Below are 21,882 nucleotides of genomic sequence, written 5' to 3'. Positions count from 1 at the left end.
GTATAGCAAGCTCTAGGTGTTCCCAGCATTAAGTGACACTAAAAGATGGCTCTCTCACCTAAGTTCCAGTTTATGTATTTATTTTATTACTCAGGATATGTCTGGATTTTACAGCTGAGTATGCTAGGAATTTAGTTACAAGTTGAAACCGCTTTATAATGCGTGGCTATAAAGATCAAAGGTTGCAAAACCAACACTGGAGAGCCAGGTCCTGTTCATCCAAGGCTCATCAATCACGACTTAGTTCTGGCCCATCTCACATAATTTTACACCGTGTGCTGTCATTTGGGCAAATGTTTACCCATAGCAGTAGACCAAAGACTCCCACAACTTTTATGCTAAGTATTGCCATCAGCTCCTGACAGCACTTCTCTTTTGCTTTCTTTTTCTCTTTACCTTGTATCTCTTTCCCTCCTTAGGATTTTTTTTTCTCTTCATTGGTTCACAGCTGATAATTTTTGGTACTGGTGGCATGCTGGGAGATCTTCCTGCCAGGTGGGCAAAGATCTTTCTTGGTTTTTTCCTCTGGTCATCTGTTGGAGACCACAACATTTGTACGTGCTGAAGTTCTATAACCCTCTAGCAGCCCACCTAACAGAAATAAAGCAAGAGAAACCAAAATGAAAGCTTTCTCCGGTGAGTTTGGCCATACGCTTCTATCAGCTAGGTCAGTCAACTAAGAGCCAAGGTGAACTGCTGTCAGCTTGCTCTGTGACAATGAGCAAATCCCTTCATTTTTGTTTTCCCATCTTTCTCCTTCAATTGTGAGCCCCTGAGGGAAGGGGCAGCCTTTTGAATGATGGGGCAGCTGTGAACTGCAGTCACTGGAGGCTTCTTAGTGCCACTGCAGTAGGGTAATAAAATTATTGTCGTGCAATGAATCATCCCAGCTTTGTCTGGAAAAACTGGAATGCACATTATGAATTTTCTTGTGAAAGATTCCTTGGTGGAGATATAAGAACTGGTAAGGCTCCAGGATCACTTGCAGTTCTGGCTTATTAGGTCTTCCAAATGAATTTTACCTCGCGATATTCGGTCTGTCAAAAAGAAGATTGGTTTGGTCTCAGGGATAGTGTTTTATGCAATCTGAAACAAATTGTTTTGTGATTATTTTTTTGGCACGTTTAGATTTATTTATTTTAAATAATCAAGTGAATTTAAATGAACTTTCTTATCGGAGGAATTCAAACTTGTCTCCAGAAATGTTTAAATCAAATATTTCAAGAGCAGTGAGCATCTGTATATTAAATTGAGCATCAAAATCTAACAGCTGTTAACTTCAGGCTTTAGTTTTCCTACTTTGATGACAGAGCTTGAGGAAGTCAGTGCTATAAAATCTGTTGGTTGGTATTTCTGAGGGCTGGAATAGTTTTGATCTGAAGTTTCCACCCACTTCTATTCTTGGACAAACGTCTTATGGCACTGCAAGGTGCGTGTTGAGTTCTTAGTTAATTATTGTGTATGTTACAGGATTGGAAATGAGAATTAATGTGAGCAGCTTTTCAAATAACTGATTTGTTTCCTTTCTAAGGTGTCTGTTTTTGTAGATTCATCTTCAGTTTTCTCTCTCTTCACTGCCCATTGCTTGTAAGGATTACTGTAAAGAATAGTGGTGAATTTGATTGGTGTGTCATCATGTCTGGTTCTGTCCTAGGTTTAGGGTCAGAAATGCTTTTGTCAATGGAGAGGCTGATTTTCAGAAACGATTGGTGAATTTACATGCTTGGCTTTTTTACTGTCTTTTCTTTGGATATCGTGAAGAAACTCAATACAAAAAATAATGAGCCTTATGTTTAGAAGCCACTTGAGAAAAGAGTTGTAAGCAGAACAGTTTGCAGTTCTGCTTCATGCCTTTGAGGGTACAAGAAAGTTGCATGAAAAGAGAAACAGCAAAAAAATGAAACAGGTTGTGGAAACCTGTGGGGTTACATGTGGGGTCAGATCTGAGGCTGTTTCCCCATTAGTTCCCATAAGTTCTGAGGGAACTGTTTTTCTGTCTGTCTTCTGAAGATGGAGATGTGCAAGATAGACATCCCCTATGAGCACGTGACCGTGTGGGTGCATCTCTCCATGCCCTCCTGGGCAGCAGCAGGGACAGAGGCACAGACCTAGAGCCTCAAGCTGATTTCACAGATTTAATCTGTACCTGCTTCAGTAACTATGCCTGACGTCTTCTGACCCAAATTACCTAACTCAGCTGGTATTTCCTTCCTCATATTCCTTCCCTTACATCTACGCATCTCACCTGCTATAGTTTAACTGGCTGCAGTGAGGGAGCTGGGGAAACTGTGTGCTAATGCTGTGCCCACCTCTGCCCTTCTCCCCGCCTGGCTTAGAGAGACACTGTGTAAATGGAATTTTTAACATCAAAAGTTTCAATTACAGCAGGAAATGTCAGACCGACAGAGTGCAACTGTTCCAGGCTTCCCATAAGGAATACTCCCACCCCTACTATTTACCCATATGGAAAAAACAACCTCTGACAGTATTTTTTTTTAAGTTCTCAGGTAAACGGAGCTGAATGGTATCATCATTTATATGGCAGGCTTTCTACAGGAGATGAATAAGTGTAAATCACAGCACAAGGTCCAGAGTTTTTACAGTGCCTTTTTCATGAAAGAAAACCCTGAGATTCAGGCTAAGAGGGAAGGGGCTACTTGGGAGAGAGCTTAACCTCCTGCAAGTTAGCAGTCTGCAGGAAAGGGGAATAGGATGGAAATGTTGATCTCAGAGTGGAACATTACATGGAAAGCGGTGTCAAGTGTGGCACGTATGCACACGGCTGGAGAAGACAGCCTTTGGGAGGAGAGCCTGATGGGGTTCTTTGTGGGAGGTGTGAGCTGTTAATGTAGTGACCAGGAGAACTGTGTAAGAGAAGACTGTGCGGTGCAGTGGGCTGAACTAAGAAGTGCAGCACCTCTTTCTGAAATTGGTGCAACATGATGAGTGCAGAGATTTAGAGAATTGGTGTGACTGGTGGTGCAGGTAAGCAGTAGTACAGTAAAGAATAGCTGCCTTTGCTCTGATATCTTTTGATTTTAATAACACTTAGTGGCTGAGGAGTTGAGTGAGATGTTCCTGCAATGCTTCCCAAGCATCTAGATCATGTTCACAAAACCCACAATAGTTTAGAGTGGCAGGCACCTCTGGAGATCATGTAGCAGCAGGTCTTCCTACTCAAAGCAGGTGCCTTGTCTAGTCAAGCTTAAAATATCTCCAAGGTGGTGACAAACTTTCTCAAGCTCTGTTTCAGTGTTTTACACAGTGTTCTGTGTAACCCAGAATTGGGTGATCAGTTCATTGTCCAGCAGGAATATTGTCGCTGTTGAGTGTTTAGAAGCATTTAAGCTCTCTGACCTGCTTAGCAAAAAGTTTCCTAGAGGGAAGTGTCTGGTTTCGTGTGTGCTTTATGTAAAGATCAGTACTAATATACAAGGAAGAAGATTTGAGTGAGGTCAGTTTGTAGTGCCATGCAAAGCCTTGTTGCGTTTCTCTGCAGAAGGGCACAAAATCATAGCACAAACCAATGTATTGTGCAGATGTGGTGGTACAGTACTCCTGGTTAGGGTGAGCAGGAACACAAGAATTCCATTGAATAGAAAACGGTGAGGTTTCAAATGTGTTTTTATTTCATAGGAAGATGAAAGCAAGGCCTCTTGAAATGTTTCATGACATGAAATGAAAGGGAAGTTGAATTTTTTTAAAATAGCTGTTAGCTTGGTGGTGAAGGAATTCACTTGGGCAGAAAGACCTGTGCATCCAGGTTGCTGCCCTCTATCAAGCACAGCAGGAGTTTTAACCTCAGTCCCCATTGTGACCCTGGGTGCTGGTGAAGAGGATGTGTCCCCAGCAGGACTCAGGGGCCCTTGAGATGTGTGGTGCTTGGGGAGATGGAGAGGGAACAGAGCTCCATGTCAACAAAAAAGTCCAGTTATGGGTGCATCTCAGGCACTACCCTGCTCAATATCTTGGCCCTGATTCACGTGGCCATGACCCTTTAATCTACTGAGGAGCAGCATGAAGGACTTGAGGAGTGATGGGGGGAGGCATCCACAGAAATCTTTGTCTCCAAATAAAAGTTTAATAGATGTCGAGAGTCTTTTTACTTATTTAGTTATTTTAAAGCAACCTATGAGCTATGGAAAAAATATACATATAGCAGTATTCCCCATGATGTAAATCTGTATAGATTTAAATTGATGGCAGAAATTTGCAACTCGTGTAAATAGGCACAGCTCAGTGAAGTTGGTGGAGTCACACCAAATTATATTAGCTAAGGATATAACCCATCATTTTTAATGGTATCATTTTTACATGAAAGAAAAAGCAAGGAAATGGGAGTATGAAAAACAAACAAACAAATGAAAAATGGCACAAGATGTACAAAATCTTGTTCATTGCTTTTCTCAGCCTCTGCGTGGAAAACATCTGCACGTTACAAAACACTTTCATGTCTAACATCCCAACTCTGGGTTCTCTTCTGTGCTGAATGGCACATTCACGGGGCATTGCTTCTCTGATGTCAGCTGCCCTTGGTGGGAACAGGCAAGCTGAATGTTGCTGTGAGCAGCTGTACATACACCACCTGCTGATTTCAGTGAGTTCATTCCGCTTGTCTGCAAAGATAAAATATTGAAAGGGTTGCAGTTATTGTTCCTTTGGACATATTAAAGTTTAGAAGCTGCCTCTAATGACTGATGTATGGTAGACCATGGACTTTCTGTGGAAAGTTGATGGCTGCTACAAGATAAACCTCATGCGGGTAAAATAAATAATATCTTTCTTTTAGAAGCTAATGCATGATGTTTGGTTAACCAGAGGTGCCAAATGTGTTGGAAACATACCTGTAATTTACCGGGGAATCCCATAGCTTTCTGAGTTTGGGAATCTGCTGGTGAAAGGCTGACTGGTAAGGTGGAAGACCTGCTGGGATGTTTGCAAAGGTCTCTTTTGGGGCTTTATGTTTACATGTAATAACTTGGCTAACCAGTTCTGCTTCAAGCCCGTGTGTTAGAGCAGCACTGCCTGTGCATACGCGGCGGTCTTCAAGTTCTCATTGCCTGCTGGAGGTGTAGGGATGACAGCGGGTTGCCTGTGCTAGAGTCAGTCGTAAAAGACTGCTTAGAAGCGAGCCAAATCAGTGGACAAAGAGCAAGGGACATGCACAGGGCCAGATGTGTGGTAAAAAGACAGTGCTTTTGATCTGTCTCAGCAGCAGCTTAGCGTTTGACCACTCACATGGGATGCTATTCCTCGATTGCATGTGGACATCTACAGCTGATCCAGAGCTAAATACTCTTAGCAGCTTCTGGGGGAGCAGTACTGATGTTATCCTAAGGTGGCCTTCAGCTGTAGACCAGGTGAGTTACTCCCCAGGAGTGCCTGTGTCTCTTCATTAACTATGATGACAGGTGAACATGGCTGAGAAGATGTGGAGTTTGTTGAGAAAAACCCATCCCTTGTTCCAAGATAAGACGTTGTTGAGCTGGCTGTTAGGGAAAAAAAGCCAGTCCATGAGAGAAGGGTCCATCAGACAAACCTGCTTGAAGCCCTGCTGACCTTCAGCCAGCACAATAAGTAACAGGGAATTGTGCATTTGGAGAACAGGTCCTGAAAGACAGTTAGCTTTTACTGCCTGCCAAGCTGTTGCCAGGTGTAGACATTGGTTCTAGGTTGTACTTAGAAACAGTTTTGGAAAAGGCAGAGAGCCTCTTCACATTGCTGGACATGGTCAGCAGTGGGCTGTTGTGAGCAATCATGCTTGCTGCTCACTGCCAAACCCCATCTCTCCCATGGGACCATGTTTAGCAATGACATCAGTGGCGATGTACATTAAGTGTCATTACAGCTAGCACTATGGATAAACTTGTCCCAGAGGGGGAACGCTCCCTTTTGATCTGCTCTGCAGATCCTTTGCCCTCGATGTGTGGATCTGTACACCTCGCTTGTTCCACACACTGACATCAGTGGAAACTCCACATTTAGGCAGGTGCAAAATACATGGTTCTCAGATGTGTCACAGCGATAAGGGCTCTAAACTGCTGGCCTTGGAGGAAAATTCCCTGTCCTACTCCTACCTCACTGTTTAATTTTGTGTTACTTAGCAGTAAAGGATGACTCTGTGATGTTTTCTCTTCTGAAATCTCTGAGTTTTCTATATGGTGAGGCTCACTGTACCAATGTGAGTAATTTAAAGAGTTCAATTAGGAATCTATAAAACTTATTTGCAAGTTTTAAAGGCCTGGTGCAATGACGTGCTACTCGAGTGGTCTGCTGAAGGACTTGTAAAGCAAGCTATCATATCAGATAGGCCAATAACGCAAACTGGTTTGTTCAAAAGAAAATAGTAATTCCAAGGTTACTGTCCTCTGCTACAAATACAACAGTGTAGCGGGGCTAGTGCTGTATGATGGCATTGAGCAAATGAGAAGGGTTTTTACACTGGAATGGCAATGGCTTGTAGATTGCAATTAGGGATGGATGAAGAAAGTTGCTATTTTTCTGCAGCTCATGAAATTTTGTAGCACTTATAAAGCTGCATCTGGACTGAATTGGATCAGAGGATCCTAGAATGGGATGTTGTGGCTGGGGGCTGAGTTAGCTTTAAATTACAGGCTTTGGGTTCAGGTGCATTTGTATCATTACACAGGGAGATGCTCTCATTGTCCAGCGGATAAGACCACTGCTCGTTACAGTCTTTGCACTACATGCTGAGGGTTCTCCTCAACCTGAGTTTTGGGCATAGGCAAGAAAGATACAGAGCAAGAGGAGAGGTGCAGTTGATATTCTCCTTGGCCAAAGCTTTTCTTCCTCCAGGCTGCCTCATTTGTACAAGGGTGCAGTCTAGCTTGCACTTCAATCTAAGACAGTCCTCCAAGAAGTTGTTGAGGTTAGGTCTTCCTCAGTGACTCCTCTACAAATATTGAGACTTGGAGCCTAGGAAACAGCCAGGCTAGCAGCCGGAGATGTGGACGGAAAGCAGGTAAGTTAGAGGACTGGATACACTGGAATAGCTTTGAGTCCCACTCATCACACAGCAATGCACAAATAGCCTTGGATTGTATTTTAAAACTGTTTAACCCACATCCCAGTGAAGTGAATGAAATGTTTGCCAGTGACTTAAATGGGCTCTGGAACAGGCCTGCAATGTTACTCATGCCTTCAAATACTTCCTTCACCTGTAGGATGAAAGTCCTTCTCCTAATTCAATGGGCCTCCTTACTTCTTCCTCCCCTCTCAGTTTCCATGGGCCCCTAGCATGGGAAACTCAGACTTATTCATCTTTGTATTTCCATGTCTCTGAATTGGGCAGGTTCTGGGTATGTTCCACATAGAAGCCTGTTATCTTTTCAAGTGGCAAAAAAAGAGGGGATTTTTCCATAGTCACATAGTTTTTCCACAGAAATGTATTCATGAGAGTTAAACTTGCCCAAACTATGTTAATGTATGTGGTTGGCTTCTGTGCCAATTTTCATTGTGAATAAGACGCAAAATAAAAGGGCTCTTGTGTCTCCTTTTCCTCCTCCCTGAATCCCTCCCATAATTTTTGAGTTCATAAGCCCATTTTGTATGCGAATCAGATCAGGAGAGGGGAAGGCAGGGGAATTACTTTTTCTTATAAACTGTGCCTTTGCTTTAAACTACTGATAGACATGTGGAAGTCATGAGTGAGCCAAGGAGCAGGTAATACAATGGAGCTGGAACATAAGTTGGTGCACATCCGGATAACTCTCCTTGCCCTGACCGAGCCTTGCTGATTTACACCAAAGGGAGGACACAGTGTTAGCTTATTAGAGGCTCTGTTCATTGGTGTGTTGTTATTCTAAGGCATTTTTGACTGACAAGAGGAATGGTGTCTGTCTTGAATATAAACGTTAGGACTTTCGCTTTATGGTAAGCCATGAGCCATGGCTTACAACGGCGTATACAAAACACCAGCTGAGTTTAGGCAGCTCTCTTAGCCAGATGGCTATGAAACATTCATAATACAAGCTGTAGCTATTATGAGCCATTTCTCTTTTGTGCATGTCCTGACAAGCTGCTGTTATTAAGTTTCAGTGTATTTCTGTTAATGTTACCTACCTATTTTCATTCCTGCATGCTGTCACACCGAGCTGGTTGGCGTGGCCTTGGGAACTGGTCTTCAAGGTTCCTCCCTGTGAAAGTTGCCAGCTCATTTATTTGTTTCTTTTCAGTGGTTCAAGCCAGTGCGTTATTCAGAAACTTCTGAAAGAGCGGTGTTGGGTAAACCTCTGATTCAGTTCATTTGAAAGCACCCTTGAAGTCCTCCTCCACATCTTGCCCTCCTGTGGCTCTTGCTTCTGAGGCGTGATGAGGCTGATTTGGAGCCTGTTTCTGAGAAACCAGCAATTGCTTCTGCTGGAAGCGTCCCTCAGCTGGCAGGTCCGTGTCCTTCCTATGGCAGCTCTTGTTTGGGCCCTTGCTCTTCCTGATCTTTGTACCAGATGGCAGAAGTGCAAGAAAAGAGAGGGGCAACCATGGTGTGAGATATGGAGGTGAGCTGGCAGGAAGATCACTTGTATTTTATCCTTGTCCCAATATTGCTCTGAGTGGGCAGTAGTCACTGCACCAAATTGTGTTCTCCCAATGGCCGTTCAGTTTTTCAAAACCCTTTAACTTTACAAATGGTTGCAAGGATCCTGCCAGCGTTGCCTCCCCATGCAGCAGGAAGAGCAGTAGTGCAGGAGCTTCTCTAGGCTATTGGCCAGTAGTGTAATCCCTCTTGGTTGGATTGTGCTGGATGAAGTGGTTAGACTGATAGCTGTAGGCTCACTTTCAACCCACCTATGAAGAAAGGCTGAAAGAGCTGTGCTTGTTCAGCCAGGAGTACAGAAGGCTGTGAAGAAACCTCATTGCAGCCTTCCGGTACTTAAGAGGCTTATCAGCAGGAGGGGGACTCATTTTTTTTACGTGGTCTGATAGTGACAGGACCAGGGCAATGATTTTAAACTGAAAGAAGGGAGATTTAGGTCAGATGTGAGAAGAAAATCCTTTACTCAGAGGGTGGTGAGGCCCTGGCACAGCTGCCCGGAGAAGCTGTGGTGCCCCATACCTGGAGGTGCTCCAGGCCAGGCTGGATGGGCCCTAGGCAGCCTGAGCTGGGGGGGGTCAGCCCTGCCCATGGCTGGGGGTTAGGGCTGGGTGGGCTTTGAGGTCCCTTCTAAGCCATGGCATTCTATGATGCTATAATATGATTGTGTGTTACTGCTCTACTACAAAATCACTGGTGACCACTCTGGAGAAATCAAGGAGCAGCTGATATATGTAACAGGCAGCTGAATGTGTGGCAGGCATCTGAATTACTATTTTCAAATGTTGTGTTGCAGTGCAAGTCTCTGAGAGAATGGCTGCTACAGGAGTCAGGTGGCACCAACATGCTCTGGGGTGGCAGAAGCTGCATCAGCCTTTTGCAGCAGGCTTAAGGTCCCTCTATGCTGTGACCATGTCAGCCAAGATGCAGGCCGCAAAGGGCAAGCTCTCCTTCTGGCATGTCTTGGTAGCTCTTGTTTCAGCTGCTACCTTTTGGAAATGGAGTGCAGATAGTAGTTGCTTTGTGTTGGGTAGCATAAGAAGTTTCCATCACAGTTACCATCTGTTTGGGTGAATCCATGTTCTCTCTCCCCAGCCTGAAAAAGAAGCAAATCTGTGGCAGGCAGCACCCATCCCCAGGTGCTCGGGTACTGCAGCCAGGCTGTGGGGAGCATGGTTAGGGCACATTACCCAGCTGTGAAGGGAGAATGCTTTCCTCTGCAGCCGCATGTAAATTTGTATGGAAATGGAGAGTTATAACATTCTTGTTTCAAGAATTGTCACGAATGCTTGGTTTTGAGGCCAACCATTCAGCTCCTGTTATCTCTAGGAATCAAGATACTTATCTGTCTAAATGATTGCTGTGTGTCTCTGGTATTTGAAGGTGGTTCTTCCTATTTGTGAAACAAACAACAAAAAAAAAAAAAAAAGAAAAAGAAAAAGAATCAATCTTTGTTTCCCAAACTATAAAAAGCTCAATAGCCTCAGGCAGGTCTTTTTATCTGTAAGGAATAAAGCAGATTTGTCCAGATCCTCAGCCAGTATAAATCAATTTAATGCCCCTGGCCCATTATTTTTCCTTGTGCAGTTTCTCTTGAGTGGGATTTAGGCTGTGGATAAGCATCTTCTTGTGTTGTTGTGGGTGTCTTGGTGCCTTTTGGAACTTGGCAGAACTAGCATCAGCCACAGCTCTTGGAGAGCTTGCACAAGGTTCCACCCTACTCTCCACTGTCTGTAGAGTCAATGGTGTGAGGCTGAGCCATTGGACAAGCAGCTGAGCAAGGTGATTGTTTTGAAGGGACCTAGGGAGGAATATGAGCTGGAAGGGTGAGGAAGGTGGAGCCAAGCTCAGGTGACCCCAGGTACAAGCGGCGTGCACCTCTGCCTCTCCGTTCAGTGCAAAGCAGTGCTTAGGCAGAACTTCACCAAAGGCCCTGGGGGCTGCCAGAGGTTTTGGCTTCCTGGCTGACTTGGCTGCTGCTCTGGCAAACTGGAGCATATCTCTGGAAAATCTGGTTGCCACAGGAAATCAGCAATGTTCTCCTTCCCTGATGAAAATCCGCAGCTCCCATTTGCACTTGGTTGGAGTGATTAAGGGGCATGGAGCTGAAGATGGTATTCATAGAGATGTACAGCATCAATTCAAGGAGAGGCTGAGAGCAAGACATGAGTCTAGCTCAGAGGTTATCGGCAAAGCAGGGCCTTCTTTGCAGACAGGGGGACAGGGAGCATCACTGTGAGCAGTGGTGACACCAGGGAAGGGCTCTGGGCTGCAGTGGGTGCCTGTGCTCCCCATTGTCCAGGAGCAAACCTGCCCGGGTCAGCTCAAATAGTAGTTTGGTTATGTTGCGGTTGGACTTGATGATCTTTTAGGTCTTTTGCAACCGGAGTGATTCTGTGATTCAAATCATCCTGGCAGCCACCAGACATGGGGAGGCTCTTTGTGCTCCCCTGTGCAGGGTTCTGTCCCAAGAACAGGGCAAGCCCTCTTATAGCTGAGAGTGATTTCTTTGGGGGCTGGCCCTTTGAGCCAAGACATTTGGGTTACTACAGGTTCTCCCCCTACTTCTTCCTTTCTTATTTTTAGGGCGTGGTGTATTTTGTAAGTATTATGTTTATCAAGAAGTTGATTGTGTAAATAAAATTGTGGCCTTGTGTGCCAAATAGCTGGGTTATGGTTTCCTGGAGGAGAGCCAAGGCGGTGTGTGGGAGCGTGCCAGTGTTAGTATATTCACTTTGGGAAGAAATACAGTGTGTGTGAAGCAGCGAGGGAGGACATGCTCTGAGCCCAGTGCCGGTTAACCCTTCCTGGGCACTGCCCTATCCCCACCAGACTCTCCCAATCACAGACTTACAGGCTGCCTGGAGCCCAGGCAGATCAATGTGGGACTGCACGAGGCGTCGGATGCCACCCCTTTTCACCTCCCAAGGTGGGAACCTGGTGTCCTCCAGAGCTGGTGTGTGTAGGCTGCATCCCACCATCCTCCAAAGGGCCTCTGAGAGAGGTCAGGCCAGGCCAGACATGTGCCTGGGTATGCCAGGGCAGAGAAAATGGCCCTGGGGCAAATGAGAATCAACTGCCCGACTAATGACTTGATTCCCTGTTTCCTACCAAGTGTTACTCAAAGTTTACCTTTTCTATCAGTGTTTTTCTCCCCTGGCTGTTCAAATAGCAGCTGAATCACTGAGGAGTTGGAGAGCATTTTCTTCACAGGATGGAGAAGCCTTTACAATGGAAGCATTGCTATCAGGGTTTGCACCAGCACCATCCTCCAATTGTTTGCTTTGTCATATTTCCCCTAGAAATCATACAATCCCAGAACTGCTCGTATCTCCTTCCACTCATCCTTAGGTCATTACGTTGTGAAAGTATTTTAAATGCATGAATGAAGAAAATGTAAGCTCCTGCTTTCCACCAAAGAGGAAATCATGAGTTCGCTGCTTCTGCAGACAAAGCAAGTCCTGAGGATGCATGAAAGAACCTCATTTTACCAAGCAGCAGGGAGCAGGGTTAGATGTGGTACAGAGGGGAGGAGGGGAGATGTGTTCATGGGGAATTCTTGCAACTCAGACAAAAATAGTGACTTCTATTATTTACCTACCTAAGCCGGAAACCTGCTTGCATTTCAGGCATTTATTGTAATTCCTCACATAGCTGGGGATGATAAGCCCTGTTAACTAGTCATTGCATGCTGACTGAAAATGATAGTTAATGTTCATCATCTACCCAAATAACTTTCTTCTTTAACCCCTTCAAACCTGCTGGTTTGGAGGGTTTTTTGCAGCTAATATTGCTGCCGGTCAGCCTCACCTCAAATCTCTGTCTTCATGAAATTCACTTTAGTGGAAGTCTTTGATCGCAGCCTAATCTATATGGGAGCCTTCTCAGAGCACTTCACACGTCTGAGATACAGTGACGGTTATGGCTCAGATTTCAAAGGAATCAAAGGGAGCCATTTGGCCGACTTCCACTGAATGTCACTGAAATTTGGGTGCATAATTCCTATGTGTTCCTGGAGTAGGCTGGGTACTGCGGCTTGAGCCTATTAATGATCCTGAGCCGTAGTCCTGTGCGGTTGTTGGAATTCTTTTCTTTGTGCCCTGTTTTGTATTATCCGGGCCCAAAAAGCTTAGCAGGAGAAAGAGCTTCACTCGGCAGAGACCATGTGAGATGACAGTAAGGATGGGCAAGAAAGTGCCCACTGAGGGGCTGGCTATAGGTGAGGGGAGTGTACATTTCCCAGCCATGTTTACATGTGTACCCATGTCTCTCCTGCAGGCTTACTGTGTCCTGCAGCCCTCATGGTTTTGCTGTGTGCAGGAGCACTGCCGTGGTGCTGGGCACACTGTCCCATCTGGGCTGGCCTTGGCTGTGCCCGTGGGCTTTGCACAATGTGCCGAGCTCTGATCCTGAGGTCACCATTGAAATGTCTGATGGAACTGTTTGCTTATCTTAAGGGAAACTGGCACAGGGGAACAGAGGAGGTGCTCGTTGTTGGGCTGCTGCTCAAAACTGTTTACAGTGAGGTGGGTGCATCGCATGACTTCCAGCAGGATGTCGTGCAGGGGATTTGGCAGCCGCAGAGAAACGAGGTGCATATGGATGTTTGGTACCAAGGTTATATAAACGCTCCTTGCGCAAGCCCAGCAGCTGATCTGACAAGACGTGGGGAGAGACGCATCTTTTTCCAGGGGCGGGATTGAGCCCTACCTGCAGTGTCTTCCCAGCCGTGATATAATAACAATACTTAGCAGGCATGTAGTTCTTAAGATCATCAAAGTGATGTACAAGCAGTAACTAATTAATCCTCACAACAGCCCTGTGAGGCAAGTATTACTATCCCCATTTCACAGATGGGATGATGTGACTTGGGAAGGTCGAGTGACTTGTCCAGAGCTAAGGAGTCTGCAATAGAGCTCATTAACTGCTGGCTCGCTGCCACTGCTCGCTCTACATGCCCAGCCTATTACTGTATTTTATTATGCAAATCCCCATGGAAATTAGAAGCCCAAAGCAACCCACAGATCTAACCATGTTGCCTTAGATCTAAATGCTAGATACATTTTGTTGAAGATCAGAATTGGGTTTAGGATGGCGATGGAAAAAAACAGAGTGACTGTCATGCCTGGAAGTCTCCAAGAAAAGCAGAGATTACAAAGATGTTTGCTAGTGGCCGTCCAGCTCTAGTGTTGTTTGCACAGCCTCTTCTGAGGCTGCCAAACAGCACCAAGCCAGACAGGCTGCCATGGAGATCAGTAAAATGGCGGAGAGAAGTTTGACCTCTGTTCCTGCAGGTGTATTTCAGGCAGTGCCTGGAGGGTTGAGCTGCAGAGCCCCTGGAAGACTCCGCAGCCACCAGGGTAAAGCTGGCTGCAGATGCAACCTGGGGAAGCCAGCTAGCTGGATGGAACTGGGGTCTAATTCAGGCATAAAGCTTTTTTTTCAGAATTGGCAAGCTTTGCTCAAAAGCTGATGTTGTCCATGCAAACTGGCACTATTTGGATGATTCAGAAAATAAGCCAAGCCCTGTTTGGCTTGCACAACCACAGGTCTGCCGGAAATTGCTGGGGATTTTGCGTGTGCAAGGAAAGGAAAAGACATTCAGCACGTTAGGTTGGACTGGGACTGCTTTTTGGCTCCATGCTTCACCAACTGACAAGTGCACTGCTCGATTTCAGGAGGGTGTCATCAGGCCACCGAAAGTTATTTACACTAAGTCACCCTCCAGGAACTGGGTCACAACTTTTTCTTTCATGAGACTTGGCAGCAATCTCCAGGTTTACTAGAAGCTGAAGAGAGGATGCCTATGTGCAACGCCAAAACCAACTGAGATGTAAGGGGAACTGGGCCCCGTGCCACTGCTCGGTGCGTGGCAAGTCGGGCTGCAAAGGCAGTGGGATGGGACTTTGGTGCTCTGCAGCACTGAGTGGTTGCTGCTGGTCGCCGTGCACACCATGAACAGGTGTAAATGACTGCCCAGAGGCGAGGCAGGGCAGAATCGAGGCCAGATCTTCAGCTGGTGTCAATCAGTGCCTCAGCTTCAATGGGGCTGCATCAGTTTGCCTTAGGAAAGGGTGTAATGTGGGAAACGGAGATAAGGGAACTCATGTTCTAGCACCCTATATCCTATATAATTGCTTAAATAAGAGCACAGCCCAAAATGGGTTTGCCGGATGCTGGGGTGGTGCAGAATCAATCCCAAGTTTTTCATGGCAGGTTTATGCACCTGACTGCAGAGAGCTTATGTCAGGAAGGGGCAGTTTGGGTGCAACAGTCAGACAGGTGTGGAGCACAGACCTCAGCACAGAGCCCAACATGGGGCTTTCTCTGGGCACTAGGCTGTGCTCAGGCCATGCTTCTGTATTCGTGCTGCTCCTGTGACCCATGGGAGCTGGAGTGAAGCCAGTGCAGGTCTGTCAGCTGGAGCCACAATCATACCTTTGTCTCACTGGGCAGATGAATAGATAGATAACAGCGAGTTAATGGATGGCAGCCCCTTCCCCCACAAACGTCATCCTATCACTCACCTCCTCCCCCAGCAAAAACGAGGCCTCGAGGACAGAGAAAGAGCGCAAAGATTAAAACTAACCCGTTGCTTTGGAACTCCTCAGTGAAAGGGGCCGATAAGAGGAGGCTGAGATTGGGAATCAGATTTCAGGGGTAACAAATGAATAACCAGAAAACGGAAGGATGCCGAAAGGGTTATCAGACGAGAGCGAGATGGTGAGCACGTCTCAACAGCTTCTCTATGGAGGGAAAAAAAGAAGAAGAAAAAAAAGAGAGGAAAAAGAGGAAAGATATTTCTCTAGTAGCAGCTACAGACACAAAGAGCCGTTCAGACCACTTTGCACCAACCAAGACCTGGAAAGATGGAAGAGTGTCTCCAAGCTCTGGTGGATGCTTGTGAGCTGTTAGTCATCCCTGTTTCCATGCTGGCAGGTTCCCGGGAGCTGTAAGCCCCACTGTTCTGTATTCTTGCCGGGAAGCAATCAGCACTGGAAAGACTTGGGGAGCAGACAGAGCTCATGCAACAGGCTCTGGCTCGGACTGGGCAATGTGGTTTCAGTTTAGGAGCTCTCCTCTCAGGAACCTCTTTTACCTCTGTAAAAGCAGCCTGAATGTAAAAACCTGTGTTCCTACAGCACAGGAGCACTGGGAGGACCGTCCCCAGCTCTAGAGAGGAGTGAGATGTAGATTCTTCTTCCAAGTGCTGTATTTCACCCCAGTGGGGATCACAGGGGGTTGTTTAGTTTGGAGGAGAAAGGCAGACATCAATGGCAAGGTCACAGAGTTACTCCAGCAAGTACACGGTTAGTGGGTTTCAGCCACTGTCTGAGTGATTTGGGCAAAGCTATGAAAAACAAGCAAGGAGGGTCCTGGGGCTGTGTCCCTCCTGCCTGGCATGGGCTGACCTGGCCTGGTTTTGGTTCTGCCTTCAAAAACAAATGTGAGCCTGAGGAAAGGGAGGAGGAGTTATTGGCCTTTGAGGTGTTGTTTTCCTGTTCCCTGTGGGTGAGCCTGTCTACTTACTCACTTGGGCACGTAGTAGTTAATACAATTTCCTCGATAATAATAGTTTGGGGGCTCCAAAGAGTCAGCAGGTGGGAGCTAGGTAAACCAGTTGCAAAGGTAAACATCAACAGTTCCTTAGGTGGCTGCAGCTATACCACAATAGCCTTGGCCATAGGGCTGCAGACCCCCCTTCCAGCTGCTCTATGGTGTATAGAGCTCCATGTAAGTAGTATTGAAATGACAATGAGATCATCATCGCCCTGATGGGTGTCCTTTAACTGCAATCTAAGAGGTGGACAGACTGAGCTTATGGTGCTTTCCTTCTTTTGAAATACTGAGTTTCCTGGTTTTTGAGCATCTCTGGGCAGTTCCTGAGGCTGGTGGGTACCATCGCAAGGACAGAGGTCCACACCTAGTCCTAGATTTCCAGAGATGGGGGTTAAAAGCCCTGTTGGGTGCCACGAGTCTTGGGGAAGCCTTGGAAAGGTAGAAAGTTTTCCTGGCAGCTACTCTAAGAACTATTTTTAGGCCTGGTTTACATGAAAAAATTGCATTGATAGAATTTTTTGGTTAGGAAATTTATTTTTTTTTTTATTTAAATAATTTCTTTCAAAAAAGCCACAGGTTTCAATTGGATGTACATGTGATCTGGTGTCTAAGTGACCTTTACCATTTGACTTTTAATGAGGACCTTAGAGCATTCGCTCTTCTGATATGTACCAAGATGCACCTTTGCATATAGATGAGATGTGGACAGAAGAGACTTCATTGCAGCACCATAAGCGTTGAGCAGGAAGATAATTACAGTCTTGCTTTATGTTGTTCCTATCCTGTGCTGCTGAAGATACTTCCCGTCTTCTCTTATTCTGAGTCGTACAGGATTCAACGCTATATGGCAAGATGTTGTGGGATAGCTCATCTTCTCCTCCTTGACCATAGAGGAGCAGAGGAAGACGCGTGCTTGCAGGTTGTGGCTGTGTGTGAAGCTAAGGATACCATCAAGTTTTCTTTTCATGGTCAGTTTTCTAGAACCAGGGGAGGGCCTGACCCTAAGGCTGAGTTCTTAAAGCAGGAGATGTGTAAGGTTACTTAAAATCAGAATCCGGATTTTATATCAAATCTTGTGATATCGACACCTAGGGTAAGTCAGATCTAAACAGTGAGATTGTAACTCTTGACTGTGCTGTTTAAGCATCTCTCCTACACCGAATACAAACACCATGTGGCTGCACCTCAGGCAGTGCTCAGCTCTAGGTCACCATGCTTTTGTTGGGCTCTGTGGGTTTCCTGGCTGTGTGGAAATGCCAGCTGAGACTGGTGGGTGAACCAGAACTTGCCTCAGCATCAGGGGAACTGCATGCCTGCAAGTCCCAGACAAAGAAATCAATTCCTCCTACACCATTTTAGGTGAGATAAGAAGAAACGGTACAGGGAGGTAATGAGGTAATAACAGACATCCCGTGAAGTAACTGGTAGGGCTGTCAAACTTATTTTCTTCCCTTCTCTGTGGTACCAGGTCACAGAACCTTTTGTTGTATGCATGTAGAAGAGGAAGCGTGTTCAAACCTGTTAGCACTGCCAGGACATTATTAGTAGTATTACTACTATTAACACCGCTACTACTACTAATATGTTAATGAGTCACATCTTTAATAGATTAAGAATGAATTATGTACTGAGGTAAGGCATGTTACGCTTTGATTTCAGGCAGAGGTCATTTAGAAATGTCATGCATGTCTTACTGTAGGGATATATTTCCCTGCTTAGGAACTCCGGTGCTAGAGAAATGTTTGGCATTGCTTCTGTTTTCCTAGAAGTTTTCCACAGGATTGCAGTTTTTTAAATGATGCTGCTTATTTTGCTCATGTTTTCATTAATGAAATAAGGAAGGACCTCATTCAGTATTTTTGGAGGCCAGGAAATTTCTCTTCAGTTTTGAAAGGATCAATGAAGAACACAAAAAGCACAGGGCTAGCCCTCAAACGTGCTTTTTTAGGTAGCAGGTAAGAGATGGCAGAGAATGTTTCTTGCCAACTCCTGCCATTTCAGAGAGTGTTTCCTGAGGAGCTCCTTTAGCCTGGTAATAGCCGTGGTCTACCTGCTGTGGGACAGGCAGTGCTTCCGCAGTGTGTCATACGATGTGGTATTCCTCCGTGTCAAAGGAACAGGATCTGATTTATATTTGTAGATCTGAAATCGGATGCCATCATTTAATTTTGGGGGGAAACGTGTTCCCTTCCAGGGGAAATTCTTGCTTATGAAAGAAAAAAAAAGGGGGTGGGGGAAGAAAAAAGAAGAGTGAGAATCACAGAGGTTACGATAGTATTATGTTACCAATTGGATAAACTGACAGAACAGCCTACTGTGAACTCGGAGAGTTTAATTTTGTACATTTTGGCAACTTCTTAAAGCAGAAAATGAGAGCAGTACTGTCAACAGGGCTTTTGATATGTCTTGGTGTTTATTCTAGAGATGAAAGTGCATTCTGAATTAGGGTGGAAGGCAGCAGGCCAGGTTCTGACTTGGGAGACGAGAGGTGATAAACGCTGCAGATTTACCCCCCATCGCAGCGGGTAGGAAATGGTTCTCCTGTTGCACAAGATGTTGCAAGATTTCAAGTTTTTTCCATTCTGCCTGTAAGACACAGGATGCATAAACGTTTTGTTTTCTTTTTTTTTCTTATTACCACAGTAAACCAGTAGAAAGCCAAGTCACTCACTTGGCATATGGGAGACCCAGCATCATGTTCCTGCTCTTTCTGGCTCAGCATTCTGGCCTCTGGGCTGCTGAACTGGTCTCACTGTTACCAGCAAATATGTTATTACTTACATCCAATCTGAAATGGCTCCGGCAGGAAAGCAACATCCAAGAGTGGCCTCTTGCCTAGGGGTTAAGATATCCCACTTGGGTTTAGCAGATCCAAGTTCAGCTCCCTGATCTGTATCAGGCCGTGAAACATAGAGCTTCTGCACTCCAGCAGAATGCCGAAACCATTGGCTGCTCTGAGTGGCCAATGTTTGTGTGTGTGTTTTGACCAGAAGTCTCCTGGACCAGAGAAACCTTTTCCCAGTAGAAGTTCTGCTGAAGCCAATAAGTATAAACAACCAAAAAACATAGGGAGGGGCAAGGTGACAGACTATCAGAAGCAGCTCTCTGAACAAGGATGGGCTAAGACTTAGTTTCGCCAGCGATTCAGTTCAGTTTCTGCGCCGTTGTTTCATTTTGCTAAGATTTTATGGAAACAGCTGTAAATTGTGGTTATGGTTAACCAGCAAGAAAGGTATCTGTCAGGCAAGTTCTGCCACCCTTACTCATGTGCAGTATTTCATTTCACAGGTTGTCTTGGCTATTTTGCTGGACCATCCCTGTAAGGCTGCTCTGCCCTGCTCCTCTCTGCCTCCAGCAGTGCTATTAAAGGAAGGAGGGAGCTGTGGATTCCTGCAGTCTCTGGTCAGGTATAACTTCCTTCCTAGCTCGCGACTAATGAGAAAGGCTTCACCTCTTCTCCAAACCTTCTTGCCTGTTTATTTATAGAGGCTAGTATCCAGACAGTATGGGTTATGCTTCAAACCAGACTTGGTCCTAGGCTGGAGGTTGGTCCAGCTCAGCTACATAGTAGAGTTTTTGTTGGGTGGAGGCATCTTAGTGTCCTGCCTGGGACATAATATCTTGCCTCTAAATACATGGTCTGCCCTGCAGGATAAGGTGATTCTCAGCATGAGCGAGGCTGGTGGAACTGGGCTTATAAAAATATCTGAGCGGGGGAAGAAAATAACTACTGTTTTCCAAGAAGATGCGTTTTTCTATTTTAATTCTTGTAAGGCCGTGATAAAATAAATGTTGTCTATGATGTAAAGCTGAAGGGTTGACCAGAACTTCCTTTGTGGTCAAGCTCTTTTTTTATTGATTGATTTTAAGTCCTCTAAATTTGTCAGGCTCACAAGTGCAGCGGTGACTTAAGTTATAAGAGAATGTTTGTGTCCTTAAGGAAAAATACTGCACCCCTTCCTCCCTCTCACCCTTCTCAACCTTGCAAAGAAACCTACACTTGGCCAGAATATTTTTTTCACCCTCAGTGGAAAATGTAAATTAAATATTCAGGGGGGGAAAAAAAATCAACAACAAAAAAACCCCACCCAAACTCAATTTAAACCCCCCAGGCTCCTAAATGCAAGGAATTCATGATGGGCTGAACAGTGGCATTTTGGTGGATTTTATTTATTTATTTATTTTGGTAAAAGCTGAAATCTTTAGGAGAAATATATTAAAACAAACAAACAAACAAAACACTTCTCTGTTGATAAAAAGAGGCACATCTTTAAGGATTTCTATAAGAACTGTCCTGCAGTTGAGCTGGATAAGCAAAACCACTTGGCTGTGTTTTTCTTTGCTACTCTTTTCTTCCTGAACCACAAATGATTTTGATTCAGCTTTTCAGTCATTCTCCGCACTAGGACAGACATCAGGGTCTGATCTGGGATCTTTTGAGTGGTTGAGTGCAGCCCTGTCACACTGTATGGATACTGCTGCTGCTGCCAGCCTGAGGGGTCTGGTGTCAGGATCTCTCTGCACTCTTGGAGTATCTCTCTGCTTTTTCAGTGGAGTAAATGTCCTCCTCTTATTGCTCCCCACTGCTGTACCACTTTGCTGCTGACTCAGGTTTGTTCTGCACTGAGCAAGTGTGTTATGTGCAGAAGTACAAAATATGAAGTGGTCAGGTGAGATGCCCAGATTATGGCAAGTCAGTGACCTGAACAACAAAGCTCAGCTGAACTCCATGAGATGAGGCTGCAGAGTGCTCAGCCCTCAAACAAACTGTGATTACTCACCTAACTTCAGAATCCTCATGTACTTGCATAGCTGGCTTTTGAGTATAGAAATGCATGGAATCCAGAGTTATGAAATGAAGTCCAGGTAAGAGTGTGTTCAGCACTCAGTGCTTCTCAGAGTTTTCTGTTAGGGGACTGATCCCTCCCCCATCTGACTGTGCCTCACTCCTGGCTGAAGAAACCGTCAATCTTTGCAAGACCTTGTCAGTCTTTGCAGGAGTGAAGAATGAGAAGATGGAGTCAGGTTTTGGTATCATTTGAGTTTATTTACACCATGTAGGATGAAGACTTCTCTGCTTTGTTTTCCCTCAAGGAAGAGATACAGAGAAGTTGAAGGTGCTCTCATGTGTGGTTGTACAGTCAGTCAGTAGCAGAATCAGCCATCTAGGTTGCCTGTGGGTGTATCTCGTGGTGTTGGCTCAGTGTAACTGTTGTTGAGGTCAGTTCATTCCAGTGCCCTCTATTATGGGAGCTGAGGTTGCCCATTCCTCATCCACATCCCAGGGTCTCTTATGATGGCCAGCAGTACAGCTCCAGAATAAACTAGAAGCTTTAAAGGTAGTGCTCAGTGGCAGTAGAAAACAAAAACCAAAAAGCAGAAGGGGAAGAGATTTCTTTCCACAGACCTTTGTTTTAAAGGGTGTTTTGGGATGCGAGTTAACCTTTCGTTGGGTCTCTTGCCAGCAGGTGGGAACCTTTCAAAGTTGTCCTTTTACTGAGAAGGGCTGAATCGTCCGCCCTAAAGCATCCCTTAATGCAATTAAAACCAGCACTACTGCTTCTCCAACACTGGGGCCTCCGATACTGGGAGGGGAAGCGGTGGCTCCTCTTTGAAGTCCCACCTACGTGAACATCAGTGGCAGGACTTCAAAGGGAAGCTGCTATTTCCTGTTGGAGCTCAGCCCTGGTGCTCAGCTCTGCTAACAAAGCAGTCGGACTGGTTGCAAAGGAACTGATCCAGCAGAGCCCTTAAGCACATGCTGAAGTCCC

At 45.5% G+C, this 21,882-nt stretch overlaps 1 long non-coding RNA gene across 1 annotated transcript in view; it reads left to right on the top strand.

Annotated features, from left to right (window-relative positions):
- LOC116652411 overlaps positions 1-20,984 on the top strand; it is a 65,027-nt gene extending 44,043 nt beyond the window's left edge. Inside the window, exon 2 of the long non-coding RNA XR_004306774.1 lies at positions 19,400-20,984. This is a non-coding gene — a long non-coding RNA (uncharacterized LOC116652411). The remainder of the gene's footprint in view (positions 1-19,399) is intronic.
- The last annotated feature ends 898 nt before the right edge of the window (positions 20,985-21,882 follow it).

Source organism: Coturnix japonica, chromosome 3, assembly GCF_001577835.2.
Source record: "Coturnix japonica isolate 7356 chromosome 3, Coturnix japonica 2.1, whole genome shotgun sequence".
Classification (NCBI taxonomy): Eukaryota; Metazoa; Chordata; class Aves; order Galliformes; family Phasianidae; genus Coturnix; species Coturnix japonica.
The sequence above is the reverse complement of the archived record's forward strand: the minus strand, read 5'-3'. Positions and strand labels throughout refer to the sequence as shown.